This window comes from Gouania willdenowi, unplaced genomic scaffold (genome assembly GCF_900634775.1).
Source record: "Gouania willdenowi unplaced genomic scaffold, fGouWil2.1 scaffold_156_arrow_ctg1, whole genome shotgun sequence".
In the NCBI taxonomy this organism is placed as follows: domain Eukaryota; kingdom Metazoa; phylum Chordata; class Actinopteri; order Blenniiformes; family Gobiesocidae; genus Gouania; species Gouania willdenowi.
The window spans coordinates 405,375-427,434 of record NW_021144906.1 but is presented as its reverse complement, the minus strand read 5'-3'; the positions used below and the strand labels follow the sequence as shown (position 1 = coordinate 427,434).

At 40.0% G+C, this 22,060-nt stretch overlaps 1 pseudogene; it reads right to left on the bottom strand.

The window, feature by feature from the left end:
• Positions 1-541: 541 nt before the first annotated feature.
• Positions 542-21,958, bottom strand: LOC114458653 (NACHT, LRR and PYD domains-containing protein 3-like; annotated as a pseudogene).
• Positions 21,959-22,060: the final 102 nt, after the last annotated feature.

The window sequence follows — 22,060 nt, the reverse complement described above, 5'->3', positions numbered from 1 at the left end:
ATTCATGTGGGAGCATAAGGGGTATATTTGCAGGTGCAAAATGTGGGTGCAATTTTCCTAGTTTAATTTTATGGGACATGTGCATGACTTCATCAACTTGTAAACAGAGCTGTGCACAAGGAAAACGGGGCTCGTGCACGCTCTCTCACACACATAGGCGTTAGTTTTTGAGCAGGTCGAGTGCTGCGCATGTGCAGAGGGCATTTCTTTTCTAAACTTTGGAAAAATTATCCTCTATACCTTTAACTAATAACATTAAACATTAAACATATTATTCATTGTTAATTTATCAAATAAGTTTAAATATTTAAAAATATTTAACATTTAACTAATTTTGAAGTGAAGATGGTCCATTTGCTTCTCCTTCTATTTAAATGTTTAGTCTTGAAGCTTAAATTAAAGTAACTATAAGGTTTGTGAGAAAATAATGTTGAACTCAAATGTTTAAGTTCTGACATTTGTTTGTTTTTCTGTTACAATTCAAGGTTTTTCACCTGAGAATCTTCCTCTGTTCAATGTTCTAATCAATATATTCATCAACTCAGAAATAAAACCACTTTATTATAGGAATCAACTGTTTCATTTATCATAGAACAATATGGTCTGTTTCTGTCTGTCTGTGTGGCTGTCTGTCTATCTGTTTGTCTGCCTGCCTAACTGTCTGTCTGTCTGGCACTATGTCTGTGTGGCTGTGTGTCTGTGTCTATTTCACAAAGGATTCAGAGACATGTCTGTCTGTCTGTGTGTCTGCCTGTCTGTGTGTGCCTGACTGTGTGTGTTGCTGTGTGTCTGTCTATTTTACAGAGGACTCAGAGACATGTCTGTATGTGGGTCTGTCTGCATGTCTGTCTATCTGGCACTCTGTCTGTCTGTGTTTCGTCTGTGTGGCTGTGTGTGTGTGTCTGTCTGTCTGTCTCACAGAGGACTCAGAGACACTGAGGAACCATAGGACCAAATCCCAAACCCAGGATACAGAGTGTCAGTGAAGGAGGTACAGACGGTGTGGATGAGTGTCAGAGAGTGAGAGGAGACTTCATAGAAGGACAGACGTCCATCAGGACAGTCCACATACACTCCTACTCTACCAGAGGAACCACAGGAACAGGAGGTACGTGTGACTTTGTTATTGTGTCTGATGGAGTAAAAACCTCTGAAACATTCCAGTCTCCAGGACTGATTATTAAATCCAAACCAACAATCATCACTGATTCCTTTTCTACTGATTCCTCTGTAACTCACTGCTATAGAAACATCTCCATTCCACTCCACCTCCCAGTAACAGTGACCAGTCAGACCAGTACTACACAAAACCTGACTGTAATCAAATCTGTCCTGATGATCAGGATAAAGCTCCTCCTCCTTCACACGTGTCACCATCCTGTTGTTGTCAGACAGTCTGAGGTTTCTGTTGATGGAGTTTGTGTCGAGGTGAATGTGACAGAAATCTGATGAGACACAAAGAAACAACAGTTGATCATGTGATGCTTCATTGTCTCTGTATCACTGACATATTCATTCACTCAGAGCTTCATGAGGACACTTTGAATGAACACACACACACACTTACACTTCCTCACACCAGCTTTGATCCTCTGCTCTCCTCCATGGTCCGCCCTGCAGGAGCAAACACAGGCAGTGATTTACACACCTAAAGAGTCCAAAGTGCTGCTCAGAAACCTGATGCCATCTCCATCAAGCTCTCCATGTTTCTACTGGTTTGTCTTCAACAGCTTCACCTTCTTCATCTCCTTCAAAGTGTTCCTCTCTTCATCCTCACTGATTGGTTCCACCTCCTCCGGTTTTAACTATACACTATTATATATATATATGTATATATACACTATTTGGTCACCTAGGCTGAAATCCAATCAGAACTCATGTGATCATGTGATCTAACATATTGATCACATCTAATCTGTCTGTGTTTACAAACATTAATACCATCATAAATCAGGTTGATCAACAGTAACTGAATATTCAGCAGGGCTACAGGAAGTAGTGGTGCTGGGGGTGCTGCAGCTCCCCCTATTGGTGAGAATGTAGGTGTTTAAATGTAGCCTATGAAAAATATTTAGCAAAATTTATAAATTCCTTATGAATATTTTGGGAAATGATTTTGACACACGTAGGCTATTACGTGTATTTTGTATTTGAATATAATTATTTTTAGGCCTAATCAACACAGGTTCACGTTGACTTTTGAAGACATGGGTACGCAGCACCATGACCCAGAAAAGACTCACACACCTTTCTCTGATGCACACCCACACACAGATTCTGAACTCTCTGGACATTCATCACTTCATGAGAGACTTTATCTCCACGCCCCCAGAGCGCACCTCCACATTTGGACACCTGTAACCATGGCAACCCTCCCTGCAGCTCAAAGTAAGAGCATGGTGCCACCGTACACTTTCATATCTATTCATACAGTTTAACGTCACACTACAGTATTTTTACAAGGTGGTGGTGATGGAGATGGAGTGTGTTATTATGATTGTGTGTTCTGTGTGTAATGGGTGTGTAGAGTTGTTAAATAATGTTTAAATAGTCAGATTATTTCCTTGTGGTGTGCATAAAAGGATTTTGGAGTCACGTGACATAAACATAGATGGTGCAATGACTCAGGTTCATGTCAGCTGATCTAATCTATTGCATTGTTATAGTGTTATTGTGAAGTTTAGCTAATAGTGCATATATTCATCTGAGAACTGATAATGTCTGTGCGTTACAGACCCTGGTTGTGAGTGTGCACCAGGGGCGTAGCACCACATTTTGGGCCCTGGGTACAAACCATCTTGTTGGGCCCCTCCTGTAACTTTTAATATCTACACTTTTTTTCACCTGGAAACTATACTAGTATTCTTATATAAACTTTATTTTTTTGTATTTTATTTGAACTAGATTTATTTATTTGAGAAAGTTAATAGAGGATACAGTTATTTGATATTTACTGTATTTGTATTGTGTATTTCAATCAATCAATCAATCAATCTTTATTTGTATAGCGCCAAATCATAACCAATGGTATCTCAAGGCACTTTACAGTAGAGCAGTCTTAAGGACGGACTCTTCATTTTATGGATACACACATATGCATATATACGTATATACACATACATATGTATCCCACACCCAACATGAATTCATCATGGCGGCAAGGAAAACCTTCTGTTAAGCAGCAGGAACCTTGTGTGGATCCCATTCCTATGATGAACAGCCATCCACGTTATGCTGTGTTGGGTGTGTGCAGAGGAAAGGGTGGAGACAGAGTTGTTGAGACTCTGTAACTCCACACTGAGGATCCCACGGACCTGCAAGACAAAAGCCAGAAGGAGTACAGTACAGTACAGTATTTAAAAAACAATAATTCAAAAAACTTTAAAAATAGAATTTAATCAGTTTTTACCTACTTTTAAACCAGTTGCTAGACATTTAAACCCCATTTTAATTCCAGGCTGACCCCACATGGGGTCGTGACCCTAAGATTGAAAAAAACTGCAATAACTTAATGACTAATGGTTTGTTGAATATTGTGTTTGTGACATATTTTTGCAACAGTTTAAAGGGGCGGCTGGTAATTTCTCGGAGGGAGGGCGTATATCTAACACACACACACACGCACGCACGCACGCACACACACACACACACACACACACACACACACACACACACACACACACACACACACACACACACACACACAGAGTGTAGACTTTAGACAATAGTGAGTCATCAACTGCCTGATCAAAAGTCATTGACTATAACATTATCATAGAAACAATTAAAGAAACCAAACGATCCACTGTGGTGTCTATTTACATAGAAAACTATTTAATAACATCTATAGATCATAATGATGGAATTAATAAGTGATAACACACGTTTTAAATCATCTCATTTAGTAAATAAGTGAAATAAACTGTATTTATTTCAGTGGTTTTCAACCTTTTTTGGATCGTGACCCCATTTTGATTTCAAGAATTTCTGGCGACCCCATTTTTTCTAGAGTTAGTTTTTGATCATGTTTGAGCTCAGATTTTATTTTATTTATTTATTTATTACTGCATTTGAGTTGAACTAAATTACTTTTTCACAGAGTGACAGTATAAACATACAGTTGTTTAAGATTGTGAAGAAGAAGAATTTAAAAAATCAAAAATTTATTACAATTTTTCAGAATTTTCAGGCGACCCCACATGGGGTCCCGACCCATATGTGTATGTGTGGGTGAATGAATAAGGATGCTGTCATGCTGTATGTATGGGAGAAACGTGTTGTGAGTGTGAGTGTGCCAGTGGGCGTGTCATAGAGTGATTGATTGATGGATGATGACACTTTATGTATAACTGAGAGAAACTTGTTGTGAGTGAAAAATGTACCAGGGCGTGTCTTTGAGTGAGTGATCATGTGATAGAAGGATTGCTGTTTGCACACATATATACATACACACATACATACACATATACATACAAACTTACACACATACCAGTTTTTGTTTAATTCTTTAAATATTTATAATTTAAGATGGGTTAGGATCTTTTTTTTTAAGGAATTACTAAAAACTTTTTCTTGTTGATCATACGTTGATATTTTTGAAATGACAATTAGAATAACTTTTGGATATCATATTTATAGATTTCATACTGTTTTCTTTCTATTGATGAATAGAGTTGATTGACTTTATTTTTTTGTTACACTCCCCAACACTTTACAGTTGTAGCTTGAATAAAAGTCATATTTTTTAGTTAAAAGGTAAATGAACTAATGATCTTAATAACAGACATGGATAACATTATTTCATTTATTGAGGAATCATATATACTGTATAGACCCTGGCCCAGAATGCAGAACAGTGGCTGATCACCTGAGGTTATAAAAACAACCTCACCACCTAAAACGTCTAATCAAAGGTGGGGGGGCTGAACTGTACATGGTACGTGGTCTATAGATTTAACTAGGACTCTTTAGAGAGATAATAAAGATATGAATACAATCACAAATCTGTTCCCTTGTAATCTATATAAATATTAGTAGAGGCCTAAATTAACATAACACCTGGTTACATTTGTGTTTTGTTCTAATTACTGTTTTATTCTAATGATTTGATTTACTTTTCAGTTCTTTGGGTTATTTTCTTACTTTTTTATTCACTTCTTTAATAATCTCTGTTAGTTTGAATATTATGTTACAACTGTGTAGAATATTGTCATTTACCTCTATTTATGTTCTAAAAATCTCACAACTAAAACCCTTATGTGTATTCATATCCTCAGATAGATAAATACATATGTAGACATAGATAGAATTAGATAGAAATTATAACTTGAAATATTAAAAAAATTATAATCAACCTTTGAAATGTATATAAATGTAGTTTTTTGTTCACAGGATACAGACATCACCAGCTGAGAACAGAAACCATTGGATAAGTATTTGATTTAGTCTAGGACGTATATGTTAAACTTTAATTATGATTTATTTATTTTTAATAAATATAATATGTTACAAGAGAGGGCAATGATAAATTACTTTAAATATAAATTAAAATAATCTGAAACAAACCACCTGCTCAGTTAGGAAATAGAACAGCTGATAGAATAACACTAATTAACTAACATGGATTCATATAATTGTAATTTAAATGAGTAAGCGATATCACTGTGCTTTAATTGATTTTTATTCAACAAAAGTTTCTATATTATATTGATAGATTATTTCTGCGCAGTTTATATTAGAGGGTGATCACGTGTTTTTGTCGTTTGTGCTTCAAAAGCTTCCACATAAACTTTATAAAGATTGATAATAATTTCTGAAAGTCATTTCCTGACTGGTCGCTGTGGGCAGGCAGGACCGTGAATGTATTTTTCCTCACTAAGAAATAAGAATCAATCAATCAATCAGTTCAGGTTCCTGCTGTGGGTTTTCACATTCACATGGAAAGAGAAGTGATATTAAAATAAAATACACACACACTACATAGCAATCATAGACTCACCTCACTATGTGGTTGTATGTAATAAAGAAATTATAAAATCTGTATTGAATAAATCTTACAACACCTTTTGTAATCATGTGATGTTTCATAAGATTGATTTTGATGAGCATGTATTCAGTTATTGTTTGTACAGATAAATATAAGTGGATAATTTCAAGTTTACTATGTATATTCAATTTAAACACAAATCATGTTTGTATTCTGTTCTGTTCTACTTATAACTTTTTTCTTATATTAAAACATAGTCTAACAGTAAATCCAAATAAATGTAATAAAGTTAAATAAAAGTTTTTGTCCCACTCTAACAATGGTAAACAAAATAGGAATATAACTTTAAAATAAATTAAAGGAAAAATTACTTTAAAATAAATTAACAACCTTACTTTAATAACCTGATATTATAATTTCCAAATAAAGTTAATATAACATATTGAACATAGTCTGAATTAAATATTTTGTCTTATTCATAATTTTATGTAGTCACACTATTAAAAAGTGTGAAGAGAGGAAATGTTAGAATGGATTATTATTCATGGTTTCTTTTTGTGTGTAATACTATAATTATATATCTTTATACTCAATAAATCTATTCATAAAATATATTCAGATCAACTTGTTAGCTGTCATTTTCAGAACAAGGACAAACAGTTTCAGAACATCTGATTTCAACTTAATCTAAATCTAAAAATAACAACCATGTACGTAAACGAAGAAACAAATCAGATATAAACAAGACAATCAGATTAACACTAAAATGTCAGTTTGACCCGAAATGCACAAAGTCTAAATCATTAACATATATTTATGATTTTATTCTAAAATTAAACTTAATACACATTAAACAACTTATGTTATATATATCTAAATAAATTAAACAAACAGATACCATAGACCCCTAAATGATCAATAATAATGAATAAATGAATTGCTTTAAATCACCAGTAAATGACATCTTTAACTAATTACAAGGAGCTGATCATTTGATTTCTAAATGTATAAAAACACTGATGAATCTATGTTTGGGGCCCAGGGAGTGAGCAGACCCTGAGGACCACAGCTGTGTTTTAGATGAGTGTCTGTTCTTCTATTGACTTGTTATGACTTGTTGATTCATTTTCTGTTCATCTCTAATAAATTGATTCAGCAAAACCTCTGACTATGTCTCTCTGTATGAAATCTCAGGTACTGAACACGAGAGTTAGCTCAAAAACTCTAACAATTGTTAAACAATAATATTTGTAACATAAGTCTACAGTTTGAAATAAATGTAAAACGTTTTAAAAACATACATATTTCTGTTTTAATAATTGTATGAGTGGGTCAAGTTAAAATTTTATTATTTTATTTTATGCATTGTTGGAATGTCTTTGGTAAATAAATATTTTCACATTTTAAAGGCAGGGTAGGTGTTTTTTTAAAGCTAGCATGATTTTGAATGTAGCTTACCCCCATCCCTTCTGTGCTTTGTCTCACTCACATGCATTAGCACTGCTGCTGCAGAAGTGGATCAAAGCTCATTGTTTGTATTATGTAGAAACTACGTCGTCTCATTCAGCAGTAAGTAAACACTAAACTTTATCATTATATACTGTATGTTAAAAAACGTGACTAAAAACTCTGTTTAAAGTTCGTCACCAATGATGCGTTTTGGTTAATAAAAAAACAAACCATCTTTTTTCATTGGTCAACGTTTGTACAGGTTTACAGCTGCTACACATGATGGATTTTCTTTGTTCCTTTTTCAGAGCTCATAAGATCTTCATTTCTGTCAGAACATTAAGAAAATTTCAACCAAAAACTTAAAAAGTGTATCTGGAAAAAATCCCCTACCTTTTATTGATTGATTATTTGAAGCATTAGTTTTGATTTATACAATTGCATAGTTTTAATTTTAGTGGTTAGTAACATTCAGAGCTGGAAATTTATTTTAGTTTTCAGTCAATAATTCACATTTCGGTTCATCCCTAATTTTTTGACTTGATAACTTGTGTCAGAGAAAAGATTAAAATGTAATTTCATAAGATATATTTTTGTATGAACACAATCCTCACTGATTGGTTCCACCTCTTCTGATCTTCTCTCTCATTCCTTCATCAGCTCCTCATAGTTCTCCATCAGCCTCTCCTCACTCCTCACTACCTTCTTATCTCTGTCCTTCATCCCTCTAACCTGTCCCAGTCCTCCTCCTTTAGTGTCCCACCTCTCACACCTTCATCACATTCCTCTGATACAGCTCTCTGTCACACATGTGATGGGGATTGATGTGAACATGTGATGAGCTGCTGTGATGTGTCTCACCTCAGAGTGTTCAGTGTCTGAGAGAGCAGCTTCACTGCTGAGTCTCCTGGATGGTTGTAGCTCAGGTCCAGCTCTCTCAGACTGGAGGAGTTGGAGCTCAAAGCTGCTGCCAGAGAAGCCCCGCCCACCTCTGTGATGACACAACCTGACAGACTGGATTCAGAAAAACATCCACAACTCAGGAAACAAGTGAGGAGACGAGGAACAGGCACTGCATGAAAAGTGGGATTTCCGTCAGTTTCCGTCACTGTAAATTACCGTTAACTCTGAGTAAACAGGAAGTTCCAGTCAGCTCCAGATAACTGCCAGGAATTGTCGTAAACTCATAGCACAAGGTGAGAAAGTCTCCCCCCAGCTTCTAGGACTGGGTAAGGTTTTCACATGTAAATGACCATACTGTGATCTATATAAATGTAAATCAGGACTGTCTCCACTGTAAAGACACACAAGTCTCTGAGAGCCAACATGTTTGTATGGAGCTTTAATTCCTCTTTAAAGCAGAATAAAAGTAAATTCCTCTTCAAACTGACCTTGTAAACACTTAATTCCTAATACATTTTATTCTGAATTAAATTTAAATCTGAATTAGGTAAATGTGACTTCCAGTCCGAATTTAGAATAATGACCAATTTGAGCGTTAACACAAGAAAGACATTCTGTGCATTTATTTTGTCCTTTTGTGTATTTTTACTGTAAAATGTATGTTTTTTTGGAGTCATAATATGTACATGTGTTGCCAATTTGTGTTTTTTAAAGTCACTTTTGTGTATTTCTGTTGTGATTTTGCTTGTTTGTTAATACTATGGGTTTGCAGTCATTTTTTGTTTTTCTACCTTTTTGTGTTTTTTTGTTGTTGTTTTTATTGTGAGTTATTTTGTGTATTACTGTTGTCGTTTGGTTCTTTTTTGTAGTAGTTTTGTACAGCTTTTGAAGTATTTGCTATGTTTTTCTTGTCTTTTACTGTATTTTCCTGTAATGTGGAATTCTTTTTTTTAATACTGTATTCTTGTTTTTGTTTTTTGTTTTTCTGCCATTTTGTACGTTTACTTTGGGGGCCTCATAAAAATAGACCGAGGGATGCATGTGGAAACAACAAAGAGTTTTTATAGTAAATGTGTATGTTTTTCTATAATTCTTTGTATATTTGTTGTCTTATGTTATGAGACATTTTTGCATTTCTGTTGTTCTTTTGTGTATTTTTCCTATAAAATGTATGATTTCTGGAGTTATTGTGTATTTGTGTTGTTTTTTATTTTTGCGTTTTTTTTGTTGTAATTTTTCATGAGTTTAAATATTTAAATACCAGTTAAATGTTAAAAGACAGGTAAAAGTGTTAAAAGAGTGTTAAATACACATGATTTGCTTGTCTCTTTAATGTTATTGTTGTTTATCTGTGATCCACTGAGTGTTCTGAATTAGACTATCTGGGATCGATTGGTTTTGTCTCCGCCCCCACACGTGCTGTTTTCCTCATTCTACTAACGCTCTTGATGGAGGAAACAGACTGAATCACATTTGTGATCATTTCTCCTCTTTTCAGGTATGTTTATAGTCAGAAACACAGCTTATATGTCAGAAATAGGTTACTAACAAATAAAGTTTCATGACGTTGTAGTTTTGATATTTGAGTTTGATAAGAGTTAAGTTTTATGAACAGTAGTAAGTTAGCAGACTGTGCCACGTGTAGCGTGTTCTGTTAGCTTCTGTTTCATATGAGCATGTGTTTAAAATATGTTTTACTGTTCTATGTAGTTTGATTTATACACTTTGATTAGCTTTAGATTAGCGCAATACAACTTTAAGACTAACATATTTGATGCTTGACAGAAAAGAGTGAGAAAATGATTTATTGCAGTTAAATATTGTTTTTTTACACAACTCAGGGAAACAAAAAGTGTTATGAACACATACTAGGGTAATATTTTAATATAAAATAGTATAAATAAATGTATCTGACACTATTTATTTGTTGTGACAGACTGAGCTCGTCCCATAATTCACCTGTGACTTTGATGTGTACTCTCATTACAAGTCCAGACATGTGTAAAGTGGACACTGGAGTCTTTATATGTAAGTAACTTTAATCTGGAAAATAATCTGTTTTGTTGTTTGTGGTGTCATTATTTTACATATTTATGCCTGTTGCCTTTCTTTTTCCCAGTATCATGTAAGACATGCTATGAGACAGTCTGGAAGAACTTCATATTTAGTCATCCAGACCTTTGGACACAAACAGAAGCCATTAAAGGTTCAGCTCACAGCAGACAGAGGAGGAAGAGGGTCAGATTTATAAAGACAACAGAACAGATGTTACACAGAGCATGTGCACAGAGCAAAGCTTCATCTATTCCTAGTATTTTTGTACATTGTGGTTTATTATGTGACATTTTGGAGGGAAAAACAAAACGGCTGACACACACACACACAGACACACACATAATATTTTGCTGTGTTAAGAACATAGAACCTAGGTTCCCAAAGTGGGGTATGGTACCCCTAGGGGTATGCAAATTGTAATTTGTAAACTAGAATATAAATGGACCAGCAGTCAGGAGCCTCCATGCATTGCCACAAATGACACATTAAGGCTACCCATGGTTACAGATTATTATTATTATATATATTATGGTCTCCATCCTTCAGAAGCCTGGAGCTTTCTGCTCTGTGTTCAACATTACAGAACAAACTGGAAAATGAGCCCAAATATCAAGCAACCCACCACAAAAGACTGCATTATGGACCACCCCCCAAAAGACCTGCTCCATCTTTTTATGACCCTGAAGCTGCCAAGAGTTCAAGTTTTAGTGTTTGACCCAGACAAAGGGACACAGTATAAAGTTTGTTTTATTTTTAATAAATAAAGCTCTACTTTCATTATGTTCCTCCTGTGTCTCTTATTCTCAATAAACTGTTATTGTGATGTTCTCACTAAATAATATTAGCAATAATAATTATTATTATCATTAATATTATAATTATTATTATTTGTATTATAATAAAAATGGGAGGGGCATATGACCATGCATCCCAACGGTGACCAATGAGTGAGGGACTTTCTGTCCAATCACAGGTGATTTTACTTCTGAACTGTCTGTGGTTTCTTCCAATGGTTGGTTAGTTTCAGTCAGGCAGGCTAGACATTGAAATGCTAATTATAGAAAAACATTCACAGTGGGGGTGGGGGGACTTCTCAGTGAACTGCTGATAATCCTGGGCGTTTACAGGAATTATCAGGCATTCACAGGGTGGATAATCTCAGTTTTCATGCAGTGAGGACAATGTTGATGGAACATGTGATCCACTGACCTGAGAGAGTCCAGTTTACAGTGAGGACTCTTCAGTCCTTCACACAGCAACTTCACTCCTGAATCCTGCAGATGGTTGTTACTCAGGTCCAGATGTTTCACACTGGAGGACTGAGAGCTGAGGACTGAGGGCAGAGCTGCACAGCTTCTCTCTGAGAGACCACAGAAACTCAGTCTGTGGGAGAAAGACATTTATTTATTAATAATAATAATCATCATCACATTATTGACAGGATTCAAACCTTTGCCGTACACTTCATCTGCTTTATTACCTCCACCAAGGAGGAAAGATTTCAGCTGCCAGAGGGACTCCTGATCAATAAACTGATTCTGATCAGTTTCAAAGATAAAAAATGTCTATCTCTCATCATCATAATATTCATATCTGGGTTTGTAATTGATGGATCTGTATAAAATATGACTCAGTTATATTGGGTGGTTAATCAATGATCCCACTGAGTTTCATCCTGATCAGATCCAGATTGTGTATTTCATTGATTTATTTTCTTTTTTTAAAGTGTCTCCATACATTGTGACCTACTGGATGTTTATTAATGGGATATAAATGTGGTTCCAAGTCTTTGAAGTGTTAATGATCATGGTACCATGATCAGGATCATTGATCATTGATAACTGATCATATCTGTGAAGAGGAGGTTCAGAGTTTGATGGAGGTTTGCACTTTATAGTGTTCATTTAGTCGACTAAACATTTTATCATAGTTTTTGTTGATTAAAGTTTTTAAAGTGACAATAACTAAACAATGAATAATTTAATAAAAATACATGTTAACAAAAACTATATCAACTTATATTTATATCTTCACTGGCTAATAAAAACTAACTATACACTATTATATATATGTATATTTACACTATTTGGTCACCTCGGCTGAAATCCAATCAGAACTCATGTGATCATGTGATTCAAACGTATTGATCACATCTAATCTGTGTTTACAAACATTAATACCATCATATATCAGGTTGATCAACAGTAACTGAATATTTCAAAAATAAATAAACTCTAATGCTTTATGTTGTAGTCGATTATATCTGTAACAGATTTAGTCGACTAAAATCTTATTTATTACAGTGTTTCTCAAATAGGGGTACGCGTACCCCTAGGGGTACACAATGGTTTTGCAGGGGGTACGTGAGAGAGAGTGTGATAAATTTACAAATAAAAACATTAAATATATGGGGATTTTAAAATGTGTATTTTCTGTTAAAAATTATAATAATAAAAATTATATAATTTAATTTCATTTTATTTTATTGAGCTCCATTAGCTCCTGACTTATTGCAGGAACTATTCTGACTGGGGTCTCCTTCATTTTCATTACAATAATAAATGACAATATTAAATACAAATATTTACAATATTACATAAAAAGCAACATAAACACGCACGCACACACAAAATAAAAACATCACATAAAACCAAAAGAACTGTCAGTAGATACTGTATTGAGAGTCGACCCAAAACCTCAAAATAAAACAGTAACAACTGTCAACATGACAACTGTATTTTATAGTCATTGTTCTCACACAGCCCAAAGCTCTTCCTGATGACTCAGCCAAAAACTTTGTTCCCTCTTGAAAACTCATGAAGTCATTAAAGATCAATTCTAGGAACTTGTATGAACTTGCATAAACTAAGACAGGCCATATATAAAATTATAATTACTTCTCAAGTCATGATTTTTCCTAAAATACATGATCTGTGTTTTATCTTTATTTAGAGTCAGTCTCCATTTTTTACACCATGTATTTAAAATATTGAACATATTATGTACATTTGCCAGAAAAAATAATATCATCAGCATACAATAAAAGACTTAAATTACAGTTATTTATACAAATACCCAGATTAGCTTCCATAATTTAATTTACCACATTATTTATATAAAGGGAAAACAAAGACAACACATCTCCTTGTTTTACACCAAACGTGGTGGAGAACCAACCAGTTTTTAAACCATTGATCTGCACACATGCAACTGGGGCTTTATAGAGTGATTAGACATCATCATAGAATGTACCAGTAATGCCATAATCCAGTAATTTATACATTAAAGATCCCTGTTGATCCAGTCAAAAACCTTCTGGAAATCAACAAAAAGACAAATGTTGGTTTTCCCTCTTGCAGCCTGGCCCTCAGCACAGATGATAAAACATAAATATGATCAATGCAGGCCCTACAATTTCTAAAGTCATTCTGCTCATTAGCTAGGATGTTATGTGTCTCCAGATATTAAGTGAGTCTAATGTTAACAATTCCTGAGAACTTTTGTTCAGAAAACTCCAAAAATACAAAACTTTTTATTTTGCAACAATTGCTATACAAAAACTTTGATTATATTAATAAATAAGGCAAATATTTAGCAAATCAACCCAAACACAACAAAGAAAATTCCTTTATAGCAGCAATTTCTGACAATTCAGGTCAAACTTTAAACTTACCTCAGGACATTAATGAGGTTTTTCATGATTATTATCAAAATCTATACTCATCTAACTTAAACCCTGACCCTGAAGATATTAAAACCTTCCTCAATAACTTAAACCTACCACAGCTCACCATAGAGCAGAAAATCACCTTAGACTCACCATTAACCTTACAAGAACTACAAAATGCTTTGGATAGCATGTCAACAGGCAAAGCACCAGGTCCAGATGGGTTCCCTGCTGAATTCCTAAAACACTTCTGGTCAATTCTGGCTCCGCTCTTTTTCAGAGTAGTAACAGAGATTAAAAATAAAGGTTATGTTGGAGGTCATATGAATACAGCAAACATTAAATTACTACTTAAACCAGACAAAAACCCTGTGTTACCCTCAAGTTACCGTCCCATCTCACTTATTAACACAGACATAAAAATTATTTCCAAAGCACTCACCTCCAGGTTAGAGAAAGTCGTACAGTCAATTATATACCAAGACCAGACAGGATTTATTAAAAATAGACACTCCACAGACAATGTTAGAAGGCTGTTTAATTTGATCAACATGGCACAGAACTCTAAAAAGAAAACAATAATCTTGTCACTAGACGCAGAAAAAGCATTCGATAGAGTCAACTGGTCATTCCTCCTTGCTGTCCTTGACAGATTTGGCTTTGGAGATTCATTCATACAATGGATCTCCACCCTATACTCTAAACCTAAGGCCTCAGTAACCACAAACAAAATAACATCCCAAAGCTTCACACTGCAGAGGGGAACTAGACAAGGTTGCCCACTCTCACCTTTGCTTTTTGCAATATTTGTTGAACCTCTTGCATCAGCTGTTCGTCAGAACTCTGTTATTAGAGGAATCCACTCATCCATTTCAGAACACAAAATTAATCTTTATGCGGATGACATTTTACTCTATTTAGAAGAACCCCAATCTTCATTAGAAGAATTATTTAAACTAATAAACAGCTTCTCTAAACTATCAGACTATTCCATTAACTGGTCAAAATCATCAATCCTTCCTTTAACGAAAAATTCATGGAACCCAGCAACCCAAAACCCACAATACCCCTCCCCCACAAATATAATTAAATATCTAGGCTTAAATATATCACCAAACCTAAATGAATTAATTAAACTGAATCTAGACCCTCTGTTGGATAAAGTCACAGAAGACCTGCGGAGATGGAACAATCTCCCCATCTCACTCCTTGGCAGAATAGCCTCAGTTAAAATGAAAATCTTACCTAAAATAAACTATCTGTTCTCTATGATCCCACTGAAACCACCAACGCAATGGTTCAAAAGATTAGATTCTGCAATTACAAAATTCTATGCTAAGAATAAAAAACCCAAAATAAGCCTTTCAACTCTTCAAAAAAATAAAAGCGAGGGAGGGTTGGAAGCCCCTAATTTCATGCATTATTACCTAGCAAACCAAATTCTATATTTAACAGATTGGTTAAAACCAAAAGAATACCACAACACCTGGCTAGAAATAGAACAGCTAGACTGCAAACATATTAAACTCTCTGATCTCCCTTTTATCACTGTGACCCTGAAACGTCATAACTGCTTTAAAAACCCACTGATTGCCTCCACCCTGACTGCGTGGTGGAAAGCCCTGGACATAACAAATGTTCAATTAAAAACTAACATGCTGTCTCCAATCTGGCACAACCCTGACTTTAGAAACAGAAAAACACCACTCTATCTAAAAACATGGGAAGATAGCGGAATTATTCATCTCCAAGACCTCTTCGAAAATGATAAGCTCAGGACATATAACAATCTAACCCAAGCATTCAATATAAATAAAAATAACTTTCTACAGTACTTACAAGTAACAGAGACAATAAAGAAAACTACTCCACTAGACTTAACTACTTTACAACCTCCAGAACTGGCTATATATATGAAAAAAATCTCAACAAAATCAAAAAAACTCTCAAAAATATACAGAGCGCTCTCGAACACTAACTGTAATTACTTACCAATCGCGAAGTGGGAGGCTGAACTCTCAATCACCCCGAGCACTGATTTCTGGGCAGAATTTTGTTGTAATACTTTTAAGATGACAAAAAACACAAACCTTCAGCTAATTCAATACAAGGTCCTCCACAGATCCCACATTACCCAACAGAAAATGCATAAAATGGGCTTCTCAGCAACAGACATCTGCTCTCAGTGCACCCAGAATACAGCGGATTCCTATCTTCATGCCTTATGGCTTTGCTCCCCAGTTCAACACTTTTGGATTCTAATCACTGAAAAACTGTCCTCCATTTTGGACTGCAGGATTCCTTTATCTCCAAATCTTTGTTTGATTGGAGACCTGACAATGCTTCAACTTCCAGCAAACCAATCACAATCAATCCTTGCGGCACTAGCCATAGCAAAAAAAACAATATTACTAAATTGGAAAGACAAAAAATCCTTAAACATAAACCAATGGCAAAATCTCCTCACAGAATTTATTTCCATGGAAAAGATGTCTGCTCTCAGAAAACAAAAAAAAATAATGTGCTTTGGGGAGCGTTGGACTCCTTTTTTAATTGCATTAAATCTAAATTTTTAAAAGCCTGATGATCTAGCCTGCAAGCGACTGCCAGCACCACTCTTTACTAACGCACTAGCCCAACTGTAGGCCTGGGCCGCCTTGGGCCTCTGGGGTGGTCATGGCCAGGATGGCTGGGGTGGGTTGCCGGGGTGTCTTGTTGCCTCGGCACGGGTGTGCATTCCTTCTGGGTGTTCACAAGGTCCCGGGGCTGTTTGATTTGGCGCTGTTGCCCCTTGCATACGCATCTGGTTGGTCTCTGGGGCTGGGGCCCTGCGTGCTCCCCTGCCGCTCCTTCCTCCTGCTCCCTGTCCCCCTGTCTCGTCCTCCCCCCCTCCTCCTCCTTTGCTCTTGCGCCCGCCATCCTGTTGGGTTGGGTTTGGGGGGCTCCCGTTGGTCTGGGGCACTGGTGGGGGGGCTGTGGCTCCCGCCTGGGGGCGGGCGGTGCCGTGCCGGGTGGGTTGGCTGGGGGGTGGTCTCGTTGGGGGGCCTGGGTTGGTGGGGTCCTTGGCTCCGGTCCGGGGGGATCCGGGGTGGGGGTGGCTTTGGGGGTGGCTGCTGCCCGGGGTCGGCGATTGCCTCCTGGGTCGCTGGGTGGCGGGGTGTCGCTGTGGGTTGCTCCGTCGGCCCTTGCGGGTCCTCGGCTTGGCTCCCTAGGGTGCGCCCTCGCCAGGGATGTCGCTTGCGCGACGAGCCAGGCGGGGCCCCCTCCGGGGCTTTTGTTTGACCGCAATGGCCGGGGTGTGGCCGTTACGGCTAGGGGTGGGGGGTGCTATGGGGCCTCTCCGGGGGTCGTGTTGGGTGAGTGTGCGGGGGCGCGGCGCGTGGCTCTTGGCCTGGTGGATCCGCGTCGGGATTGGCTGGTCTGCTGGCTGGGTGCACCGGGCGCCGTGGGCGCCATTCCGGGGCGGGGGCGTCACGGGGGTGGATCCGTGGTCTGGGTGTCCGGGGGCGTGCTCTCCTGTCATCTGCCCGGGGACCGGCCGCGGCGCGTGGCGGCGCTGCGCAGCCTTGGGCGGGGCGGGGCTGGTGGCCTGGGGCCCGCTGTCGTCCGGGGTGTGCTGGCGTCGGGGGGGTGTCTCGCGCCGGTGCGTGGGTCGTCGGGGATCGCCTCCGTGGGGGGGGGCTCTACTGGCGCCGTTGGTGTGGGATGGCGGTACCGGGCTGGGGGTGCTTCGGTACTCGGGCTTGCCGGTCCGTGGCTGGCGGGGTGGCCCTGCTTGGCGGTAGATGGTGTCCTCTTTCGTCGGGGGGGCCGGGGCCGCTTCCCGGTGGAGAGTGTTATATCGTGGCGCCGGGTGGGCCTGTGCTGGCCCTGGTGCGGGCACGGGCCTCCCCCCTGCTCGGCCGCCCTCCTTGGCGGCGGGGGGGGCGTCGCTCTGGGCCGGCGTGCGGCGGGGGTCGCCCCCTGGAGCGCCGGGGGATGGGGTTGGTGCCTGGCTGCGCCCGGGGGTGGGGGGTGCCGCCGTGCTCCGCGGGGCCGTCGCGGTATGGGGGGGTGCCGTGGGGGGGGTCTCCGGCCTTGCTGCTCCGGGGCCCGCAGTGCCGCTTGCCCGTCTGCACCATCTACCCTCTCGCGTGGCCCGCCATGCGGACGGGCCCGGCTCACACCAGACAGGCCTCCTACATGTACACTTCACCTCACTCCCAGCTGGTCTGGCTCATTCACAGAATGCACCACACACCCATACCCAACCCATGGGGGGCTGGATGGTGGGACTGGGGGTGGAGGGGGCCGCCACCTGTGTCACTATGTAGTGACGTGGGGGCGGCACTCCCACCTCTAGTTACCATACTAATCCCTCCAATTTTAATCGCACCTCAACATGCCACCCCCCGGAGGGTGTACTCACCTACACCCTCCGGCCTATTACACCACATACACATATATCCACAGAGGCAGGATGGGGAGCACCGCTCCCCTCCTTCCCCCTTCTTTTAATTACACCCCATACATTCACTAAACACACACATTCACACAGGGGATAGGGAAGTGCCTCTCCATTGGGGAATGGAGAGGCACCATAACAGGGTGGTGGGTTGGTTCACATATTTGGGCCTCTCCGGTGGGGGCCTGGCTCCTCTGTTGGTGGCCGGGCCACTGCTTAGAGTAAAAATACATCATGATGGTGCGGTCGGGCGTGGCGGTTGGTCTCGGGGGGGCTTTGCTGGGGTCTCTCCTTGCGGGGTCTTTCCGGGCGGTGTCGGCCTGGTGGGGCGCGGGGGTGCTTCCTCCCCTTGGGTGTGGCTGGGTGCTTGTTTCGTCTCCTGGTGGCCTTGGGGGCGGGCCCCGCGGTGTGCGGACCCGGGGCGGCCTCCCCTCGGGGGGTTGGGCGCGGGGTTGGGGTGGGGGGGTGGGGGGGCCGATGGGGTGGGGGGTCTGGGGGTTGGGGGTGGGTTCGGTGGCGTGGTGCGCTGGGTCCTTGGCTCCTTGGGGCTTTCTCGGGTGTGTATGGGGGGGGCGATGGCTGCCTCTCGGCTTGGGATCTTGGGGGCGTTCGGGGGGCTGCTTGGCCGTGGGGTGGTCGCCGGGGGCCCTTAGGCTGCCTGCTCTTGCTGCTGGCCTGACTGCTTCTTCGGGCCCGGGGGCGGCTCTTGGGTTTTGCAGTGGCGGTTCTTGGAAATACATTTGTCATGGATGCACTGGCCTTGGGCTGTGGGATAACACTCATACTGGGCTCAACCTTAGACACGTTGTTCCCAAATACCTGTTTTATGGAATTTCCACTCACCTCTTCCTCTGTTCACAGCCACCACCATTATTCCTAAACCACACACTGGTCACCAAACTGGCTTGACAACACAACAATAAGCACAATATACACAACCACAATTTCACATCGCATCACTTAAAACCTAACAACTATTCCCCACCCATTCTATATCCTATCTTGTATCCCTCTTCCCTGTTAACTTCCCCACCCCCCTCCAACCCCTCACCTTGGTGTAACACTGCCCTCTCTCTTTTACATCCTCCCTTTAATAAAGTATTTCTTACCCTTCCCTAGGGAGGGCTGGTGACGGTCACAATTATGCAATGAAATAAATAAATTTATTTAATTGCAATAATAAAATATGCATTGCTGTTAAAAGATTGCACTTCTTGTAGTGTTAACCTTCGACAGCATGTGCAGACAAGATGAAAAAAAAAAAAAAAAAAAAAAAAGGATTGTGCAATCGGGTATGGCGGGGCGGAGGGTCTTTGGTTCCTTGGTGCTTTCTTGGATGTGTGTGTGGGGGGCGGTTGCTGCCTGTCGGCTTGGGGTCTCAGGGGCGTCTGGAGGGCTGCTCATCCATGAGGGGGTTGTCTGGGCTCCCTGGCCCCCACTCTCTGCTAGCCTGGCTGCATTTTCGGGTCCAGGGCAGCGCTTGGGTTTGCAGTAGTGGTTCTTGCACATACATCGGTCTACGATACACTGGCATGTCTTAGACTGTGGGATAAAACTCATAGTGGGCTTAACTTTAGACACGTTGATCCTACATACCTGTATTACCACTCACTCCTTCCCTTTGTCCACAGCCACCACCATTATACCTAAGCTTCACACTGGTCACCAGACTGGATTGATTACACAACATAAGCACAATATACACAACTACAACTTCACATCTCACTCTCACTTTAAAATAATCAACTCTTCCCCACACTTTACATTTACTACTTTGAATCTCTCCTCCCTGCTCCCTTCCCCCCACACCCTCACCCAATAAAGTATTTCTTACCCTCCCTTAGGGAGGGCTGGTGATGGTCACAATTATGCAATAAAATAAAATAATTTATTTAATTGCAATAACAAAACATGTATTGCTGTCTTAAAAAGATACGATTGCACTTCTTGTAGTTTGACCTTTGACAACCTGTGGTTTTATCATAGATTGGTATTGATTTATACAATTGCAATGTTTTAATTTTAGTGGTTATTAACATTCAGAGCTAGAAATGCAATGATTTATTTCAGTTTTCGGTCAATAATTCACATTTTGGTTCATCCCTAATTTTTTGACTTGATAACGTGTGTCAGAGAAAATATTAAAATATAATTTCATAAGATATATTTATATTTTTGTATGAACACAATCCTCACTGATTGGTTCCACCTCCTCTGATCTTCTCTCTCATTCCTTCATCAGCTCCTCATAGTTCTCCATCAGCTTCTCCTCACTCCCTTCTTATCTCTGTCCTTCATCCCTCTAACCAGTCCTCCTCTTTTAGTGTCCCACCTCTCACACCTTCATCACATTCCTCTGATACAGCTCTCTGTCACACATGTGATGGGGATTGATGTGAACATGTGATGAGCTGCTGTGATGTGTCTCACCTCAGAGTGTTCAGTCTCTGAGAGAGCAGCTTCACTGCTGAGTCTCCTGGATGGTTGTAGCTCAGGTCCAGCTCTCTCACACTGGAGGAGTTGGAGCTCAAAGCTGCTGCCAGAGAAGCCCCGCCCACCTCTGTGATGACACAACCTGACAGACTGGATTCAGAAAAACATCCACAACTCAGGAAACAAGTGAGGAGACCAGGAACAGGACAATGTTGATGGAACATGTGATCCCACTGACCTGAGAGAGTCCAGTTTACAGTGAGGACTCTTCAGTCCTTCACACAGCAGCTTCACTCCTGAATCCTGCAGATCATTGTTACTCAGGTCCAGATGTTTCACACTGGAGGACTGAGAGTTGAGGAATGAGGACAGAGCTGCACAGCTTCTCTCTGAGAGACCACAGGAACTCAACCTGATGAAGAATCAGAGAAACCTTACAGATGTTTGTCTGTGAGATAATTAAAGACATGTTCTTCTAAAGTCACATACTCAACTTTCTTGGAAGCTTTGACCACTGGGAGCAGCTTCAGAAAAGCTTCTTCTGAAGGAGAGAATTTTTTCAGGTCAAAGACATCCAGATGTTCTTGTGATGACAGTAAGATGAAGACCAGAGCTGACCACTGAGCAGGAGACAGTTTCTCTGTGGAGAGACTTCCTGATCTCATGGACTGTTGGATCTGCTCCAGCAGAGAGTGATCATTCACTTCATTCAGACAGTGGAACAGGTTGATGCTTCTCTCTGTGGACAAACTCTCACTCAGCTTCTCCTTGATGTATTCAACTGTTCTCTGATTGGTCTGTGAGTCACTTCCTGTCTGTGTCAGCAGGCCTTGTAGAAGCCTCTGATTGGTCGGCAGTGAAAGACCCAGCAGGAAGCGGAGAAACAAGTCCAAGTGTCCGTTTGGACTCCTTAAGGCCTCATCGACAGCACTCTGATGGAGAAGGTTTAAGTCTGGCTCAACTCCACCATGGAGAAGGTTCAGAGTTGTTTTTTTAGATGTAAACATCTTGAAGCTCTTCTTCTTCTGTGGTTGATGTTCCAGTAGATTGACTTTAGAACTGATGAAAGTCTGTCGGACATGAAGAGCAGCCAGAAACTCCTGAAGGCTCAGGTGGATGAAGG